This window comes from Amblyomma maculatum, chromosome 4 (genome assembly GCF_055883805.1).
Source record: "Amblyomma maculatum isolate TAMU_Amacu chromosome 4, ASM5588380v1, whole genome shotgun sequence".
NCBI classification, from domain to species: Eukaryota; Metazoa; Arthropoda; class Arachnida; order Ixodida; family Ixodidae; genus Amblyomma; species Amblyomma maculatum.
In genome coordinates, this window is record NC_139347.1 from 109,249,194 (window position 1) to 109,270,577 (window position 21,384).

Below are 21,384 nucleotides of genomic sequence, written 5' to 3' on the forward strand. Positions count from 1 at the left end.
ATAGCATACACACCGGCGACATGCTCCTCTTCATCGCCGTTCTTATCGCGTATCCAGCGCTGAACGCCAAGTAATCCAAAAGGAGATTGACAAGATGCTCGCCCAAGACATCATCGAACCCTCGACAAGCCCGTGGGCGTCCCCAGTCGTTCTGGTTAAAAACAAAGGTGACAGCTGGCGCTTCTGCGTCATTATCGCCATCTAAACAGCATCACTAAAAAAGACGTGTACCCTCTCCCCAGAATAGATGATGCGCTAGATTGCCTCCATAGAGCTAAATGCTTTTCTTCCGTCGATTTACGGGGCGGGTATTGGCAGATTGCTGTTGAGGAGCAATACCATGAAAATATAGCATTTGCCAATCGAGATGCCTTGTACCACTTTAAAGTATGTCAATTGATCTCTGCAATGCGCTGGCGACTTTTGAACAAATGATGAACTCCCTTCTTTGCGGATTTAAACGGACAACCTGCCTGTGCTACCTCGACGACGTCGTCGTTTTCTCACCGACCTTTTCTTCGCACTTTGGACGCCTCACCAGTATTCGCATTGCATTCCGTACCGCCGGCCTCCAGCTCAATTAATCGAAATGCAAGTTTGGTCGCAGCCAACTAATCATTCTTGGGCATATGGTTGATGCCTTGGGAATACGACCTGATCCGGATAAAACTCAAGCCATCACAGACTTTCCGCGTCCCCAGTCTTCGAAGGATGTGCGCAGCTTTGTCGGCCTCTCCTCTTACTTTCGCCGCTTTATCAAAGATTTGCTCCTATCGCTCGTCCTCTCATCGTCTTACCTAACACCGACGCCGCTTTCACGTAGGGTATTGAACAGCAAGGTGCGGTTTCAACGTTTACAAGCTTACTGACGTCTCCCCCCTGTCTTGGCTCGTTTTGATTCCTCAACTTTCACTGAAATTCGAACAGATGCTTGCGGATATGGGATCGGTGCACTGCTGGCTCAACGTCACCTTGTCAATGACCGCGTCATCGCATATGGTAGCCGCCTTTTTTCTAACGCCGAACGCAATTATTCGATTACTGAGCGCGAATGTCTCGCCCTTGTATGGCTGTCGCTAAATTCCGACCTTACTTATTCGGCCTTTTTTTTCTCAGTTGTAACTGACCATCACGTGCTTTGTAGGTTGATCTATCTGAGAAATTCCTCCAGCCGTGTTGGTCGCTCGGCCCTAAGCCTTCAAGAATACTCCTGCAACGTGGTCTACAAGTCGGGGCGCCTTAATCAAGATGCCTATTATTTGTCTCGCTATCCTGTAGAGCCCCCTTATCTCGGTGACACAGAAGCAATTCCCTGTCTTCGCCTTCTTCAATATTGCCAACATAGCAGGCGAACAGCGCTACGACCGATCGTTAAGATCCATCTTGAAAGCCTGACATCTGGAAGAACGGATTCGCCTCTGCGGCTTTTAGTTGTGGAGGGTGGTGTCCTCTACCGCCGTAACTTTAATAATGATGGTTCTCCCCTTCTGTTGGTGATTCCTAAAAAGCTCCGCTGCTCTGTTATTGAAGAACTCCACGACTTAGCCACAGCTGACCATCTCGGTGTGTCTCCCACTTACGACCAGGTACGGCGTCGTTGTGGCTGGCCTGGATAATATCGCAGCATCGGCACTACATCGCAGCCTGCAATATGTGTCAGCGTAGAAAAAAACCATCGCGGCCACCAGCTGGCCTTCTCCAACTATATGCAACAAGCAGTATCTGAACCACGAGGTTTATCGAGCGCAACAGACTGAAATTGAGTAAATATGTTTGGCTATGAATAGTGATGGCTCCAATGACTAATGACTAGGTAAGACAGCCTAAGGATGGCTGCTGAACTACCAGTATTTGAAGTGACTACTTGCAATGTGTGAAACTTACTGGAAAAGAGTAAATATGCTTAGAATGAGTGGTAATTTCTAGGCATGACTCAGGATGACTGTTGAATTACCAATGTGCCAAGCGACGACTTGTAGTAACGGCAAGCCACCGACCGAGTGGAATTCATTGTTGCGAGTGCTAATGACTCAATGACTAGTCAACAGTAATAGGAAAAATAGGAACAGGCAAACGATGAGAGGCGAATGATTGGAAAGGAAGGGCACACTTTTTCTTTAGTACTGTTAAGAGATATCTGAATGACTCTCTAATTTTTTTATCAGGGTATTATTTTGTGCCAACAGTTGTTCCAACCTTTGATCTCATTTTCACTTCTTGGATTCAAACAACTAGCATTAACTTGAGAACTTTAAAAGAAAACCAACCATCTAGCTGAGTCCACTGTAATCCGTTTATATACCATTGCACTGGACACTACATCCTGAATAATGCCGAGGTTTGAACATAGTGTGAAGTCAGTTTTATTTAGTCTCCCCATTAGGGCATATCTATGTCCACTTCCGGCGATTCTGTTTGCTGAAGAAGGTATTCATGGTTATCAAGGTATTGTGCTGTGCTAACTCAACTAGTAACTCTCCCCTGCTTTTGCTAAAACTAATGCCATAATCGCACACAGCCTGGTCTCCAGCCAGCTTTTTCCCTCCCTTGGCATTGAGGGAATTCATTAGCACAGCATACCGCGTCTTCACTTTCACTTTCCAGCTTTCGGCTGTCTGATCATCATTACTACATGTTGGCGCGTAAGATTGAACAACCTTCAATTTGTACCGCTTATTAAGCTTAATTACGATGCCATCACCCTCAGTAATGCTATAGAATGCCTCTATATTACCAGCTATATTATTGACAAGGAAGCCCACCCTAGTTCTCTGCGCTAAACCACAATAACACAATACATGCCCACCCATCAGTCTATGCCTATATATGCTGCTTCTGTACATTACAGAAGCAGCAATCTCCATGTCTGTCATCTTAAGTGTGGAAGCGCCATTATTCTATTTATCGTAAATGCGAAAACAATATATATAGTCATAATAAACACTCCTAATTTCTAAATTTAAAACTTTTGGAGGTATCTTCGAGTGAATAATGCTTGGTAAACGGACAAGGCGTAAAGGGATAATGAAGGTTTATTACCATATAAAGTCTGGTGAAGAAAGCCAAGGCAAAAGAAGTAAGAAAGCTTTGTTCGGCTTTAACTTCGGTGAAATTTTTAAACTCATTAGCCTGAATCTTTCTTTATAATGTACAGGGTCAGGGCACGGGAAAGCAGCAAGGAATCTTTGCTCGTTAATGCAAACTGTCTCTTCAGAAATAAGGGCATGAAAGGCTCATAATGGGAGCGCTTGAGAAAAGCCAGGAAGCTCGCCAGGAAACTCCCGTAAAATTGGTGCTCAAAAAGTGTAATTTATCGCAGATTGCTGGTGTGGCATCACTTTCGCAAAAAGGCAGCACTGATAACAAGAGTAAAAGAAAAAATACACAAACTGTAGCGTGCAATTGAGCCTACGTATTTAAGGCCGCCCATATCGCGCTCGCGCTAATGCTTGCAATCTGTGGGAATTATGGAGTTTAAATATTTATGAAGTTCTTGACGGGCCAATCACATGGATAATCCTCTTTAAGGGTTCCGTGCAAGGCTTTTTGCTGCTTTATTTCTCACATGCTTCTCTGCCAATCTGTGCTTTCTTCGATAACACCAGCTGTTTTGGATATGCAGTAAATTTGTATTTCTCAACACTTCACATTACTAATTATAAAATTTTATTCTTTAAGCTGATTCTGGAACCGATTCAGTGGTAGCATACGTCGAGAGTATGTTTGGAATAGAATAACCAGCATTTTTCAAGTATTAAGTGCATATCTTCACTAGGGATATTTAATACCTATGTGCGCTAACAATGTATTAGATCTGAGGCATTTTGTTTCCTTTATTTTTGTAAGCTAGCGACTTGCGTTTTTGTCGCGTTTTTCTAGACTCTTCTACGCTGTTCACGGAACAATTGTGCTTCTCATTCTGACACAAATTTGTTAAAAACTTCTTATCTTCAGGCTACCTTGTGAGCAAATTATGGTGCCCATTCAGCAAACTGCTAATTAGCGCTCACAGCACGGCATGTGAGCTTTGCATCACACGAAAGCGAAAGCACTTAACTAGCCCTGCGTGCATTATGGCTCTGAAACGATATCACCCTGCAGTCAAGTAAAGAATATAGGTTTTGCTGACTGCTACTTCAAGTTCGCAGCAAAACAAGCAGCTCCTCGCCTATAACACTAGTGAGATCAATGTAGACATAACAGCGTAGAAAATTTTTAGAAGTCCTTTTTTCGGTGTCCTCGATTTTGATCGATAATATAATTGTCCCCTCCTTCTTAAACTTCTCCCGCAGAGTTCTTCGTTAAGTTTCCCTTTGAAATATCGCCACTGACAACTGAAAGCTTTGCTCCCAATAGATATCCCTTATCCGGAAAACAGAAATATTTCTTTCTTCCAAAGTTAGATTTGTTCGTTCTTTTACATACAACAAATGTCATAGAAGCAGAGCGACATTACTCCAATTTCGACGAAACATTGAGGGGGCTGTGGTTTTAGATGAACAGAGGATCGGGCTAAACTATAATACTGGCTATGAAATGCGACAAAGCTTTGATCACATTTTGAGGCATTCAATTACAGTATCCGGAAAGGTGTAGATAGTACTGCGAAAGCGGTCATATCATCTCCGCCATAAGGTATACACCCACATATTTATAAATCGATCAAAGTTTTCTGCTTGCATGCTGTCATGTTTTTAAGACAGTTCAGTGATCAAGGTCAAAGCATCATAATTAGTTTCGCAATATACAGCTTATATCAGGCCGCTGTTTGATGCCGGAGTGTAAGATCAACATTCTGAATTTCTAAAACAGTTTCCAGACTGTTGCGACATTTTAAGGCGTTGAGAACTTTAATACAAAGGTAAAACATTGCCAGGGTTCAATACGACTGAACTTTCTTAATCATCTTAATGCCTGTTATGCAGGACGTAGCTTTGTTTTACAAGTGATTTTGCTAATAAAGCAATAAAGGCCTTTCTCTTTATTGAAAGCATAATGGCTTGGATAGGTGACGCTTATCATACGGCGAAGACTGCCTTGTGATCTGTGAAGTAGTTTAAGACTAGTCTGATCTTAGCTGCAACCAACATAGCCCAAACGGGTGTCTTGTGGAAGATCAAGTTCAAAGCTCTATCCGACGATATTGTAGATGTGCAGGATCCGAGGATCAGTTTAGGCCAACATTTTCATCCGAGGAGCGCACAACTGACGACTGAGGAAGCGAACCGCATTAAAGGACCTGATGTACCCTTTCGATACGGCTCTCGTGTGGCGGTGAGAATGCTAGTTTAAATGAGCGCAGAAGCGGAAGAGGAGCGCACGGCGCACCTTTAGGTCACGTGAGTGCGAGGCTGATGTCACTCGCGGTTCGTCCGGTGGCGAGCCGAAGGAGCGAGAACATGGAGCAGCTGTGCTAGTTGCCGTTGAAACTGTCCCATGCACAATACCTAGCTTGGGCAGATAAATAACCTTGGAGAACGGCAGCAGAAAAGCTAAGCTCTAATATTCATTTTGACGAAGTCGTCATATTATTTGCGTTCTTAACCCGCATATAGTTACTACTACTTCATTTTGTCAAACCCAATCGAGAATGTGGTGGATTGAACCTGCTGAGCTTGAATGAGAAAAAAGTGCCAGCGAAGTGAATATTAATCAAGGGTTTTCTCGTTGTAACCGAATACGGAACCTCTTGAAGTGCACTAATATGATCACTGAAGCCGAGCTTTAGCATTTACTTTGCAGTAACTATGATGGGCCAAGCATTTTCATGACATAAATAATGAGAATGACGTCATTAGCTGTTGCCCATAGCCATTTACTTACTAGTAACTTACACTCGGTGCTTGCCATTGTAAAAAGGGGGACCCTAGCAACCTAAATTAAAAGCTCGCCACTTCACAAATTCTAAAACACGCATCTACCTCTACCAGGCGGTAGTTGGGATAGCAAGGCCGGGTGTTGATTGGCTGATGGGTTTTTGATGCCACAACCGAACGACCTCTCATCAGTGGTATCAACTAATGTGGGCTATGTATATGACCAATGTATGACCATGACCATACCTTCCGCCTTCTTTTTACCTTTGTATTTGCCCTAACCTTTGATTTGCCCTTTTTAAACCTTGAGCCAAAGTATCCTTCTCAATATATTGCAATGAAATACCTCGCTTAACCTTCTCGATTTTGCCTTCCTAGACAATATCGCACATACAAGAACAATATTTACAATATTTTCAAAAACTGACCAAGCGCTAACAACACATACACATGAAAAGAGACACGGACGAGCACTCACTGACAACTGATCTTTTATTGAAGGGAAACGTACATTATATAGGCACACCATGGCGGTGCTACTCAGAGGTAGTACAGGTCACAAGGTAAAAGGGCCATAAAAGCGGAAAAAGCAACCGGCATAAAAGTGATAAACAACAGTTATGATTAGGTGAATAAGCTAAAAAAAAAAACGTTGGTTCGGAAAAAAAACAACAGCCGGTCATCCCAAGTGTCAAGTTGCAACACACTCTAGCTCTCTGTATTGTAACGTCTTCGTCTGCATTAACTTACACCTATGTGTAATAGCTAATAACTAAAGGTTTAATGACGATGAAACAATATTGGTGTGCCATATGACGGCATCTTAAATCATTATTTATTGGAACACCAAGCGGCATTTCTACATATTCGCGGTTTCTAATTATATAAAACTTTCCACCTGTAGAACATACGTTTGGCGGGCAATTTGCACTAATGAAATACAAAATATTTCGATTATCTCTCAGTGTTTACGAGGTAGCAGTAGCAATTCGATGCTGAAATTCGCACTAAATATGAAACTTTGTACCCAATGCTGCACAATACTGAAAACAATACCCGTTACTGCACTTTAAAAGCAAGAAGGTATATTTCACCGGACCTGGATATATTATTTCGACAAAAAGGCGGCCTTTAGCAAAAATCACAGAATGCCGCCTAAAACGTTTCGACGTTTCATCGAACAGCCCATCAGCACAGATCGGGGCGACAATAAAAGGGTGATAAAGATTAAGATGTATTTCCAAACGAATTTTACTCAACCGCTCTTAAAAGCAGTCGCGACTGATATTTGCGTAAAACGCTGCTAAAAACAAAGTCAGCAAAAAAAGTTGACCCAAATGCCAGGCACTATGTAGACGTGAAGAAATGACACAAAAACTGAAATGCGAAAAAAAAAAAGGTATAGAAAGCACGCACAGCCGTAATGCGCCCGCAAAATGATAAACTGAGTGGCGATGACGAAAATAATGCCACCGCATTGTAGTAGGTGTGACAAATCGCCCCTATTCCAAAGTCATCTGCCTTCCTGTTCTGCGAAGAGGGCACGCGGATGGCATTTATCACATTAGCAAGTAATTCGTTTACATGCTTGACCAACAATGCCTCATGACACTCTTTTTGTTCTCGAAGGCAGAGTCCATAATGGTCGCTTCGTTTCCTTTCTCTGCTTGGGAACCTTTCCGATGGCCACGTAACCGTTTCCAGTCAGCCTGCATATATGAATGCTCATTAATCGCCCGCCGTTGTATGCTTAAAACGCGAAAAACGTTGTACAGAACTTGTAGACTTTTACTTATATAGTCTGCTCGTAAATTTGATATTCTTTAAGGCATTCTTTTGAGATGAATTTGTGGCAAAAATATTGCTTCCTGTTTTTTATTCTTGAGAAACTAGAAGCCTTGAAAATCGACGACCATTTTAGGCTGAAAACGTTCCCAACCGATCCGTCACTGAGGAGTTTAAACAGCAATAATCTAACTATTTGAGCTGTCGTGCACAGGTTTACCCCTGCATTCAGCGTTTGCCGAAACCCAGACGGCTTTAGTGCTCCAAACTGAGGCAATAGGTTAAAAAAGAAACCTATATAATGTGAGCATACTATCATTGGCTTTGCATGCGGGTTCTGCTTTGTGAAATCTTTATTTAGAAAATTTAGCTCACTCCTGTTGTACTTTAATGAATAATTTTGGGTTCATGAACAGTGCATTGATTATGCTTCACATTGATTACTATGACAAGTCTAGGCATAATGTTTTTTTTATATTAATGTTTTTCAGGTCCCTCAACTTGTAATCGTAAATATGCACAGCAAATTATTTAACTGTATCGTGCGATCATCGACTGTTCCTTGCTGCTGTGCTGGAAGACATAGGATATGGCAAGGCAAGCGAAGGCAAGGGAATGTCCACAATTTCTGCTGCTGCAGTGAGCCTCTCTGCTAGACTGTTCTGATTAGCGTGAAACAGCTCCTACCACATTCTGCGGTTTTTCATCGGTGCGCGAAGAAGATCGTGCTACTCGGTTTTGTGCACTGCATACGCATGCATATAAAATGTCCAAAAAAGAAAACACACATTTGCAATAAAAAAAATTCGCATACGCCATAACTATTTGTAGTCGTTACTATGAAAACAAATAATTTTCGAGGGCGCTAATTATGACCGCAATAATTATTTAGAAAATAAACCTTTTTCAGACAGCACCCGAAAATGGAACCCGGGAGGAGTGCAGTATTGGAACGTTACAAGCTTGCACCGATCAAAGCCACACACATAAATCCTATAGAACAAGGGCTTGCAGAACTCTCAGATAAAATTCGAGTCGCGGAATTGCTTTCGACGTAGCAGAATAGCCAAATAGGCGACCTTTGCTCAAGCAGCATTATTCCGCACCCACACTTGTTTCTTCCCCTTTTTTGTGCGGTACTTCGCATTGGCGCCGCTTCGCCGGGCATCGATGGTTTCCCGGTACTGGTAAATAATTGGCCAAAAGTACTTAACAAATAAGTATGTGTTCGGTAATTTTGAAGGAAAACAAAAGCATGAAAAATATTCCCGCTGCATTTGTCAACTGAAGAAATAAGCCGGATGACTTAAAATGGCAACGCCAGTCAGCTGCTTTAGAAAGTGGAGATCTCGCGCTCTTTAAACAACTAGCTTCCTTCTTTATCATTGCAAAGTCATTATTAGCCACATTTCCTGAACTTCCCTCAGCCACCATCACTCTCCTTCTGAGGTGGTCCCAAAAATGGTGTCACCATGCTGTATACAAACAGGGTGACCGTATTGCTTCAACAGATGCCGCATGCATATGGGTGACGTCAAGGCAGCGACTTGGCACGGGGGTGATCCACTTCGGCCCGGACTCGTAGAGGAGGAGAGTAGTTGAAAAGGGTAAAGGTGCGGGGGCTTAGTGACGTCATGTGCAGGATTATAGGATCCTCCAGAACCTAGCAAGAGCCGCCTCAACTGCGCATCAAGGCGAAACGCGCTGCCGCGCGCTGAATAGATCAGAGGCTGCGGCAGAGAGTGTCACCGCAGTGGCAATCAGGGCGCACGCAAAGCGGCCATGAAGGGCAGAATAAATGACGGCGAACCTGTAATTTTCTGCTGCCGTCGCTATGTTGCTCTAAGTTGCAAAAGAGAGCCAGACTCATGTGCAACATATAATGAAAGAAACCCAGTGGCTCAAAAAGTACTTCTTTCTCATTTTTTCGCGGAAGCAATCTTGGGTGCATCCATTTTGTTTTTTTTTCTCAATCCCCTTTTTTGCCTGCCTGGTCTTAATGAACGCCAGCATATAAAACAGTTTTCATTGCTCACTATTTTGTTCTCTGCAAACCTCTTCTCTCAAACTGAATACCGAATTCACACAATTTCTCTACTCATTTGCCCCAGATAGCTCGACTGATGATGTACCGATTATGAATCACATTATCTTATTTCCAACCACGGACAAGCGAGATTACCAGGGCACTTGTCAGCTAAAGCCCAAATGTCTGATAGATTTGTGCCTCTTTAGCCATCCGGTCTTTATTCAATTGAGTAAGAAATGGCTTGCATTGCAGGACAAAGGCTGGCGGGAAACTGTAAGACAATGCACAACGACTAGAATTTTGTATACCCTGGAGATATTCTCTGAGCACTCTGGAGACATACTATCGAGAAGCTTACATTTGACGGTCTTAGCATACTTTCGTCACGTGACCGTTACCGCCACAGAAAATATAGGAGTTTATCTGTTTTCACACGCGCTGATTGGTACCTACAAGACGGGTGTTCGTGCAGCTGCTGGCCACCGGGTGTCATCTAGAGCCCCCGATGCTATCCGCCCAAGCACACTGACGGCACGCGGGCTTCAGATAGTCCGATCACCATAACATGATATAGATCAAGATAAACGTACTTGAAATATGTCATACCCCGACTATTTCTCGCACATCGGAGATTAGTGTATTACGTACTTAACGGAAAGTTCTTTTACAACTCGAAGGTGTGAGAATGAAGGTATCTCTCTCTATAGGCTATCCGGCACGGCTTTTTTATTCCACCTACTCAAGCATCAGCAGTCAAGCATAACCTTCATCATCGGTCTGAAAAAATCGCAGCTGTCGGCATACTCATGCAAACGCTCGCACAGATTAGAAGCTGGTGCAAGACCATGATGTTTATGGCCGTTTATTCTACGAATGCGAGAAAAAAAAAAATAAGTAATGCCCCGTGACATTTGTTCACTATAAACCCCACTTTCACAGCTTCGATCGTGTGAACAAAAATGACCTCTTTATCTTATTTGAGCTCACCGCGCTAATTTTAAACGCTTTCTTCGAGGATAACATTTTATACATTATTTCATTCCTTCCATGAATTCCTATTACCTCTTTCACCCCTGCCATATATCTATGTTCTAGTAATTGAGTCTCCTTAGAAATATATTGCATGAAACGCATACCGGGAAGAAATATGTGGAGAGAAGTGTATTCCGTTTAATTTTGCACGAAGAAAATTTGGCCTAATTGCTAAGTTCATTAGAGGGAGTAGTATAGTTATTTGGTGCGATGTGTCATTGAAGCTGAATCACACATCAACTCCCAGTGCGGCTCATTTTAGGCATATCAACCCAACCTCGGGACCAGGTGCTTCTCTTAAATTCATGCTGGGCACTCCCCTTCCTTGCCTGCCATAGACTCTGCAAGTAATTTCCTTGCAAGTCGTGGAACAAATGAGTAGGCCTCTCTTAACCGGCGCTCACGATTCAGGGTTGAATGTACTGGTTATCGCGCTGGCACGTTTTTTTTTTTGTTTTTTTTTAAGTTGTTCGGTGTTTGAAGGCTTTGAGTTTTCTCGAGCAATGCTTAGGGCGTCTCTGGGTACATATAATAAGCATTGGGTTAGTGTATGCTGCGAGATTCTTGTAATGACAGTGCTGAGAAAGGATGAAAAGAAAGCAGTAGGTTATACACTATATTTGCGCGTTTCTCAGGAATGCCGCTCGCAATTTCGATAATTTCTTCGCCGATGTTGAAGAAGCCTCTAGCAACCGATGAAACTGCATTGCTAATTCTTAAAAGAATTATGCTTGCAGTCCTTTGAAAATAGTGCTTCGAAGCAGGAGTGTTGATTGGACTCCTCTGAATATTTAAAGCTGCTTATATTTTCATGACCTGGACTATATCTGTACATATATCAGGGTTGGTTCGGATATAATATCCACTAATATTCGAAACTAACCTGGTAGATACGGTAAGTTTAGCTAAGGAATCTCGCATTTTACTTCGCTTATTCAAAGTTTCGGCACTGAGTTACCATTTAAGGGCTTAACAAATCAAAACATATTCCCAAGCGTCACCTTTCGCAGCCCTTTTAAAAACCTTGCCTAATGCTCGCATTCCCAACCATAAACACTCTTTCAGTATGAAGTATTGCGGCCATTAGCCTTTCAAACAAGATCCCACTAAAAGAAAAGCACGTCGAACCGCGTATTCACTTCACTAATTCAGGACACAGCCACGTAAAGTAAGCATTGTACTAAATACCTTAGACAAGGTAGGCATTACTAAAGACCATTACCTAACTTTAAACTTTGAGCCCCTTCAATAACCAAGCAACACGAAGCAACGACGCTGATTCAACCACGTGCGAGTTGAGAGATTTGCCATAAATATGGAGCATTGGAGCGAGCATAACGTCCTCTTCTCTCATCCAAAACGTCCTCGGCACAACACCGTGACCGAGAAATTGCGAAACCGTGAGTTCTGTCTACGCGCAAACTATACGTACACTGGCATGTATACTACCACGCTGTCCGGAATAATGGCGTCGGCTGACGGTAACTCGCCGATACTCAAAGCCCTAGAAAAAATGCGTGAACGATGGAAATTGTGGTACGCCATGATGGTCTACTGATAAACTTGCTAGAGCTAGGCAGGTGTTGTTGCAGTCTACTTTACGAACCACAGTAATGTTGGAGATTTATGCGATGAGGCACGTAATGCTTCAATGGGCAGAGACAGTCCAATCTGGAGTATTAAACAAAAATTAAGGGCTTGTGTACCGGATTCTTCGATGCTTAGTTCATGATTTACTATCTCTGGGCTCGCTCGGAAGGGCTAGCAGGCGGTTCTTCCTCAATGCCCTTACATTTCAGGTCACTATACAAGCTGCAGAATGCAGCGCTAGAAAATGTTGCTTGCCAAGAGCACGACCAGTAGATGATTACATGAGCGTTTTGAGGCAAGCTCGTTTGCCCAGCGCTAAGTGAACCTATCTATAGCCCTTGATAGAGTGCGCATAAGCCCTATGATGTTCTTCCCATACTCTCCATACTACAAGCTTTTATCCGGCCGCCGCTTCCTGTAAAAGATGAGCGACGATTTGAGCCCGTCAAAGAATGTACTATACTGCGACTCTCTCCAAATCTGGACTGCCTATCTGCATGTAAGAACTTTCTGACCTAATTTTCTGATTGGGCCCCACAAAGTTCGGAGGTGTCCCAAGCCTTTCTAGCCTGGGCCACTCGATCTATGGGAATCGGGCGGGAAAATTTAGGGGTTAGGTCAGGTAAAAGTTTTGCACGCAGGGTAAACAAATTTTCTATTCGGACGCAGGAAATTTCGTGAGGATACCACCCGAACTTAGTGATGAGCGATGTCCACTTCGGGTTTTGTGTCGCATTGGTTTGGAGCTTTGCTGTACTCAATTTCTGAATTGGAAGAAGTTAATTTTCAGAGTGGGTCTCACTCATTTTGGAGGCGGGAAAAGACATTTTCGCGAGTGGTGAAGTCGATTTTGAGTAGGTCAAATGAGTTCTCAAAATGCGCAAAAACAATTTGGCTGAAAACGTGTTCATTTTAGGTATTTGCCATGCCTGATTTCGGGAATCGGTCGAATCAGTTTTGAGCTTCAGTCAAATGAGTTTTCTAATTCGGCAAGTACTACTATAGGGCTGAGTCAATATATTTCCCTGCGGCGGACGAAGCCACTATTAGGAATAAGGCGTGTTAACGTTTAGGGGTATGCACATACCAAGTCAATTTTTTAGTGGGCCAACACAATGATGAGAACGCCCGAACTCAATTTTGGCAATGCACCTAGCAAATTTACACACCCGTTCAATTAAACAAATCAACACTCAAATTCGGCCGCATTAATTTCGAAGCGAATTTCGAATGAACCATAGGGTGCCCTGGATATGCGTAACATATAATATCTGTCCGCACTTTCATGGGTAACGCGAATAACGAGCCACGCATGAAAAAATAGAAGGGCCAGTATTTTCCCCCTTATTTGCAGCGGACGCAGCCAAAGCGAAGAATATATCAATAAATACGTCGATTCCTAAATAGCTCCTTCAAATAACAAGTTTATATCCCCTTCCCGATAAAAAATAAATTGATTTCAGTGCCGGATTTCTAACGCCAAATACGTCTTCGTTTTGCGGTGTGATAATTAAAAGCAATGCGGAGAAATAACGCGTCCCAAGCGGTATACATTTTAACGAATACAAATGAAACAAACCCGCAGCATTGCTCAGGCACATTGGTGTAATACATATACCGAGGAACAAGACTTTTTGCTGGCGCTAAAATTTATGTAGCCCTCCGAAACTTAGTATTTACAAACCAAACCGCGCAAACTAATCGCCATTTCTAGCTTAATCAGCGCACGTTAAGCTGGCAAATCTAGAGAAATCAAGAAGCTAAGAACACTACTCTTGGCAAAAATAAGGCATTTTCAGCTGTGTATGCAGAAGCGGCAGAGCAGTAAGCAGCACTTTTTTGGTTCAGCTAGACGTGCCCTCTATATGGCGATACAGCAGTCTTGTGTCTCACTCGTCGCCGGCTTCAGTGAGCTTTCAATCAGGATGACTTAATTACGCAGACAAAGGAAAGGAGTGAGACTGCTTAACGGATAACTTAATAATGAACTTCAGACACCTTCATGTAAGACCGATGTTCCTCAGGGATTTCACGAAGCCAACAGAGGCGTTGCCTTTCTAGGTCGCTGGCTAGAACGAGCGAAGCGAGACAACCATACTTGAAGACGCACCACGGGCACCGTCAGCCTGTTGCCCTTTATTTATGCACGTAAGCCACTTCAGCGGCATTCCTTATGGATTTCTCTCTTTATTTTAGTCCGCAAGCGATTGGATACAAAGTCAGCTAGGTGCAGTCACCGATACTAATTTTGCCGTCACACATCTACGCAGTTGATAGCGACAGTACAAGCGGACAACAAGGTAGCGGCCTTGAGTTTACCCATAAACATTGAAAGCATTTTAGGAAAGACGGTTTGAACGTTTAGTTATCACACATTTTGAAACTGGAAGATTAAACTTATAATACAGCAGATCATTTCTCTCCGTGCATGTAGTGTCCTGCTATTTATGTTCAAAACGTGCTCGATTTATTTTCCGTGCTGTCTTAGTTACTTGTTAACAAAGAACAAACTTCAGAAGAAAACATTTAGCTCGGATAGGAAGTTTAAACCATTTTTATTAACATATTCCGATAGGTATCTCGTAACATTTCACTGTACCAGTGAATTTATTTAAAATCGCGCTCTTATGGTTTTCCATAGTAGTTTTACCTACTCGGTGTGAATGCTGGAAGGTCTATAAAAACGTATTTTTGCTGCGGATTGGAGGCTTAGGCCAGTTCTCTATTAACATGTGTATAGCAGCATCTTCATATATCGTACAGTTGCCTCAAACGTTAAAGGTGCCTCATGAAGCCGGACATTGATATGGGTACTGAAGCCGTATAATTCCTGTGCCAACATTAGGGCTACTGTATAATGCATGCCAAGTGTCTACATGGATCAGACCAGTATGTTTGCCCGGGAGGCAGAAAAGGTGCCTTTGGTTTGCCTCATGCGAACTTGGTGTATATAGCGGACAAAAATATATTTTCAGGTTAGGGGCTTGTCGTTTAAGGGCTGAGAACCCTTGGCAGGCAGACAGGATGAGAAATGCATTGCTCTGATGGACATACATAGCTTCAACTCTACACCTGTTTATGAAGAAAGGCAACACACACACACACACACACACACACACACACACACACACACACACACACACACACACACACACACACACACACACACACACACACACACACACACACACACACACACACACACACACACACACACACACACACACACACACACACACACACACACACACACACACACACACACACACACACACACACACACACACACACACACACACACACACACACACACACACACACACACACACACACACACACACACACACACACACACACACACACACACACACACATTTATGTACACGCCATACGCATGCTATGTACATATATGCATATAACTATATGCACACCCATAAAAACAGATACAAAATTTCATTTCCGTGTGCGTTCTGAGGAGAATACATTTTGGTTGATTTCGGTTATATCACCATCAAACACGCACCCAGAGCAAGCGCTTGTACATTGCAACTTGTTTTTCAAGTCTATTTTATAGTGCGGTATGTTAGGTGCGCCAGAAGGCACAATAAACTAACCTTCAATCCCTTCAGGCTCAAATATCGTACATTATTCGGTAAATAATAAATATTGCAGCACGCTCGCTCAATGAAAACGTAGTAGGTGCAACCGGTTGCAGCGCTTGAAACAACGCCGACGCGTCTAGTTCCTAAAGCCACCGCTGCGGCATGAGTGCTCGGAGGAAGAAATGGGCGGAGAGCTCTGGTTATGTTGAAGCATGGTTATGGTTGGCGCTTAATAATATCGGATTTAGACACCTACGCTTGATATAACAGATATGTTGATGCCACGTGCACGTTTGATGTAGATAGCTGCACGACACAACTGCTGTGCTTCTCCGCCTTACATGTGCACTGGCGTTTACGCCGAAAAGAAACGCTCTGCAGTCTGCGTCACTTGTGCGCACGCTTCACCGAATGATCTTCAATTCAGGTACCGGCGTTGTAGACACATGAAGCCATATAAGAGCTGTTTTTACTTATTACCAAAAATTACCTGATCTAAGGACGTGCCATGGAGCTAATTATTAAGCCCTGTACGTTTTGGAACACATTTTCTAACCTGAACGCTTCTCAGCATTTTTGTCCAACCTGCTCGTCTTCAATTTCTGGGGCGATTCTTCTATTGGGCACCAATTAAAGAAAAAAACTAGTTGGCCATAAATATCCAAAACGAATAACATAAGACAGCCTGGTTAGTGAAATGCAAGGTCAACCAAGTTTTCTTTCATTTTAATATCATGAGTTCAAAAAATGCTGCAAGCTTCTTTCGAAAGTAACAAAAATCTCTGTCCTCGAAAGATTTATATTTGCGAGAAAAGAGGTAATAAGTCTGAACAGAGATTAGAATACAGCAGCAACGTCGTTCATGTTTACCATCTGTCAAGAAAAACAACGTTGAACAAGTTCATTCCCTTTTTATGCTAGGTTTCAGCATGTCAAACCTGTGCATGCTTTTTTTTTTCTTCAAAACATACCACTTTATTATGATATCCGAACAGTTATTAATATAAGGATATTTAACAAAAAAGATTCTGGCTAAAAATTTCAATCTTGGCCAACAGCTGCAATTAGAAAAAAAACTTATTATCTGGAGGGTGCTCCGTATGCTTATGGAGAAAATAAACAGAAACAAGTTAATGACGATTTGCGTTCTCGTAGAGGAATATGGTGACCTCACTTTGAAAATTCACGCTTCAGATATCCAATCGGCCTTTTGCGGGACGAGACTGCGCATGCGCCCAACCTCTAGCGGCGTAGTCGCGAAGCGGACTGGTGGGTTCGTGGCCGCCGCGATCGGCTCCGGCGGTGGGGTAAACAAACCGGCGGCTGCCCGCGGCGCCTGCATTTCTGCAGTTCTTTTGGTGGTCGTTGTTGGATAGTACGACGCTTGTGACGATGCCGACTACTAGTGTAGCGTTTGGTGGTGATACACAATGATTAAAGGGAAGCGGCCTCGGCTTTTTTCGCTTTCCAAGCGATTCACGAGACCGTCTTCGACGCGAAGCTTGGATAAAAGCTGTTCGTCGGCAGGGCTACCAAGGGCGCCCTTGGGAGCCGTCGAGCGCATCAAGACTCTGCGGGAACCACTTTGTAACACGCATGAACTAGGTACTGAGGATAAATATTTGTGCAAGCTGTAATGAAACCTTTTATTAATTAGCAGGAAAGCCCTGCATGCCACCGCGGCACCCTGATTTCATCCCGACGGTATTCAACTTTTCGAGCAATGAGGCCAAGCGGGCGAATGCTATGAGCCGTTTTCAACGTGCGACAAACCGGACAGCAAAACAAAAGCAACCAGAGGAGTCAGTGACCAGCTACCACCTGCCAGAACAATATGCTTATGGGGACAAACGTGCACAAGTCTAAAAGCTATGGAATCTAGTAAACATTTCACTTGAAACAAAAACATGGAATAAACTTTTTTGTCATCAACCTGCCATTATTTGAAGCTTGTTTATAGGTGTCGAATATTGTTTCCTTCGTCTCTCTCTCTCTTTTTCTTTTTTTTTTTTTGAACTTGAGTTGCTGCAAGAACGTTCTCAAAGCCAGATCCCAGAGATTTTGAAGGCTGTCCCCTAGCACCACCAAGTTAGTTGCCTTTGAGAGTGTTCATTAAAATTCCATGTAGCATTGGACTATCCACATTAAGTTTGATTACCATTTGCTCGTAATGCATTGAAATTTGATTGGTTACTGGTGTTGCTGCATTATTTGATGGACATTTAGTGCTACTTGCAAACTGAGAAGAGAAAGAGAGCTGTTTCAGAAACTGCCAGATATGTGGTTGCAGCAGAGTTGCTAAACTTCCTTTTCTCACATATGTTGTCGCTGCTTCTGCATCAAGAAGTAGTCATAGCAGCGCATCTCAGGGTTATCAAGTTATTGTTTAAGATAGCATAATGTACAGAAGCATGGCATAGTTCAGTCACTACAACTTGTCATTTTTATTTATTTGTACATTCTGCAATCCCGTAGGAACTTTGCGAAAGTGGGATGAAGTACATATGTAGTGGGATAGAAGTACACAACTATTACAGACTGCACAGTTTCTTTCATTTACACTACTAATTAGAGCACTGCATGGGCCGTAATTATTGGCTTGGGCGGAGCCCAAAGACATTCATAACTACTTGCCCAGCCCTCATTGTGGGTGGTCCCAGCTGAAGCCCGAAAAAAAAATATGAGCTAAGCACACTTCACTAATGCAGATGTTCTGGTTACTTCAAATTTCAGTGAAAAAAAGGCCGGAATAGTAGCATGAAACTAACTCCTGGTTCTGGTTTCATTGGTCTTTGTTTTTTTTTTTTTTTGCCTTACATCCCATTGATACGAATGTTTCGAAACGTTACGTTTCGTATGTTGCCCTCATCTTTGAAGCGGTGGCAGTTGCTCAACTGGCGATCGCATCGCATGCCGGACCACTGGATGTACCGCTGAATTTCTTCGCCAGTGGGCTTCGCTGCATTCCTCGGTCATGACACCTAGCCATCACTTAGCCCTAGATACCCACCAGGTATCTGCAAATAATGATTGATGACCTAGACAGGAAAAGTAGAAAGGTAGGCTTGAAAATCAATATGCAGAAGACTAAGGTAATGTTCAACAGCCTCGGGAAGGAACAGCAGTTTACATTAGGTAGCGAAATACTGGAAGTAGTAGGCGAATATGTCTACTTAGGACAGGTAGTAACCGCAGATCCGGACCACGAAAAGGAAATAACAAGAAGAATACGATTGGGATGAAGCGCATTTGGCAAGCACTCGCAGATTATGACTAGCAGCTTACCGGTATCGCTCAAGAGGAAAGTATACAACAGTTGCATCTTGCCTGTACTCACCTATGGGGCTGAAACGTGGAGGCTAACCAAGAGAGTCCTACTTAAGTTGATGACAACTCAGAGGGCTATGGAACGAAAAATGGTAGGGGTAACATTAAGAGATAGAAAGCGTGCAGAGTGGGTCAGAGAAATAACTCAAGTTACTGACATTCTAGTAGAAATTAAGAAGAAGAAATGGACATGCGCAGGACATGTAGTGCGAAGAGAGGATAAACGATGGTCGCTGAAGGTAACAAACTGGATTCCAAGGGAAGGAAAGCGTAGCAGGAGGCGGCAGAAAGTTAGGTGGGCGGATGAGATTAAGAAGTTCGCAGGGGTCAGGTGGATGCAGCTAGCACAGAACCGTGTTAAGTGGAGAAATATGGGAGAGGCCTTCGCCCTGCAGTGGGTATAATCAGGCTGATGATGGTGATAATGACCCGCCAGGTATCAGGTGCTGCCCAGGACACGCTATCGTCGACAGAACCAAAATTATGTGCGCCAAGAAAACGTGCTCCGCGGCGGGGCTCAGCGTGCGGAGGAGCGTGTCCGTGTGGCGCAGTATCCCGCCAGTTTGATTGCGGCGTTGCGCACGAGGTGGCAGCACAGGAAAACGCAAAAGGCCGATTTCTAGCATGGATACATGAGAATAACCGTAAAGATGCAATAAAATATTATAGTAAATAAAGAGGACATTCTTACTAGAAAATAGGAAACAGCAAAGGCTTGTACACAGAACACATGCAGAAAAATTGCCTCTGCAAACACATAGCCTATAATGTGTCTATCGGCTTGAGCCTCAAGCAAAAAGGCTGACGTCTTCAATTGGGTTGCTTTAAACCAAGGTTAAGCGATTCCACACAAATAAATGCAATAAGAAAGTTTTGAGTTTGGGCTTTGTCTAAGTGTGAATCACAAATAATCTCATGTTTCATTTGATTCCGCCTTTCGGACTTATCTGTGATGAAATAAATGATAGCTTCGGTACAAAAAAAAAAGAAAAAAAGGGGAAAGAATTGCTGAGTGAAGGGAGGATTTAGGAACAGTTTTAAAAAAAACTGAACTTGCATTTTACATTACTGTTTGTTTTGTATTTTGCTGGAAACAACGTAGTGTACTGAAATTGTCAATTTTCCCCAATAGCCGCACAAATTTAATGTGCCTGGTAACCGGATGGTACCTCCTCTGCTTTCCAGACAGAATACTGCTAAAACAACTGTCTCTTGCAGGTGTGCTTTTAGATCTTGACTGGGGCTTCAGTCAAATTACTGCCATGTCGAATGGCATTTGTGTTATAGTTTTTATGAAACATAGAATTTTGGAGATGGATGCAAAGAAGATTTCCTAATTTTGCATTTTTTTTTGATAGACACAAAATTATGTAATATATCTTCCTAAGATCCGATCCTATTCTAAACCTTTTCCACATATTCAGTTTCTTGTCGCCAGTTAGAAGAGCATATTGAATAACGTAGTAATTCTTTCGTGAATAATTTTACGCGATGTAGCATGGGTCCTTCTGGAAACTGGCCTTTCAGGGAGAGGTAATGTGTCAAAGTGAAATTCAACTGCGCTGTACACCCTAAATTCATTCCACGCTGATTGCTTCGTTCTGTTTCTTCTAAGCTTTTATGCAGCTATATTTTGCTAAATCTTTTCATTACTCTTCTGAACCATTTCTACTAATTTTAATTTAATCTGCTTTCAACGAAGGAAGAGAAAACGCTTTCTGGCGATGCTTTCTGTTTTCTTTTCATCCCTCCGCTTAACGACGTTACCCATAATACATACGTGAAATCCTGAATGCTTTCTCGTTTTGCTGTCATGTAAGGGCGCTTCATTTTGCTGCCATATTATTTAGCGGATCTATTCGCAAACAAATCGTTGACCCCTTTGTTATTGGGATTTCGCGCTTGTAAGATGACGGCTTACAACAACCGTCATTTGTCGCCTCGGATATACAAAGCACTGCCGTCAAATGACACGGAAAGAAAAGAAAGAAATATGGAACGAATGATTACAATTTTCTACACTCACTATACTTGAAAAAACTCAAGAATATGGTCGAAGCGGTGAAGTTGGCATAAGTCAATCGACGTTCACTGAAGAGGCACGGGCATTGCTTTCAATTCTGGGTCAACTAGGCCCTTTTGCAAAATGTTATTATGAACAGGTTGAGAGGAGAGTCGCATCTTCCGATCCATAGCTACCTCT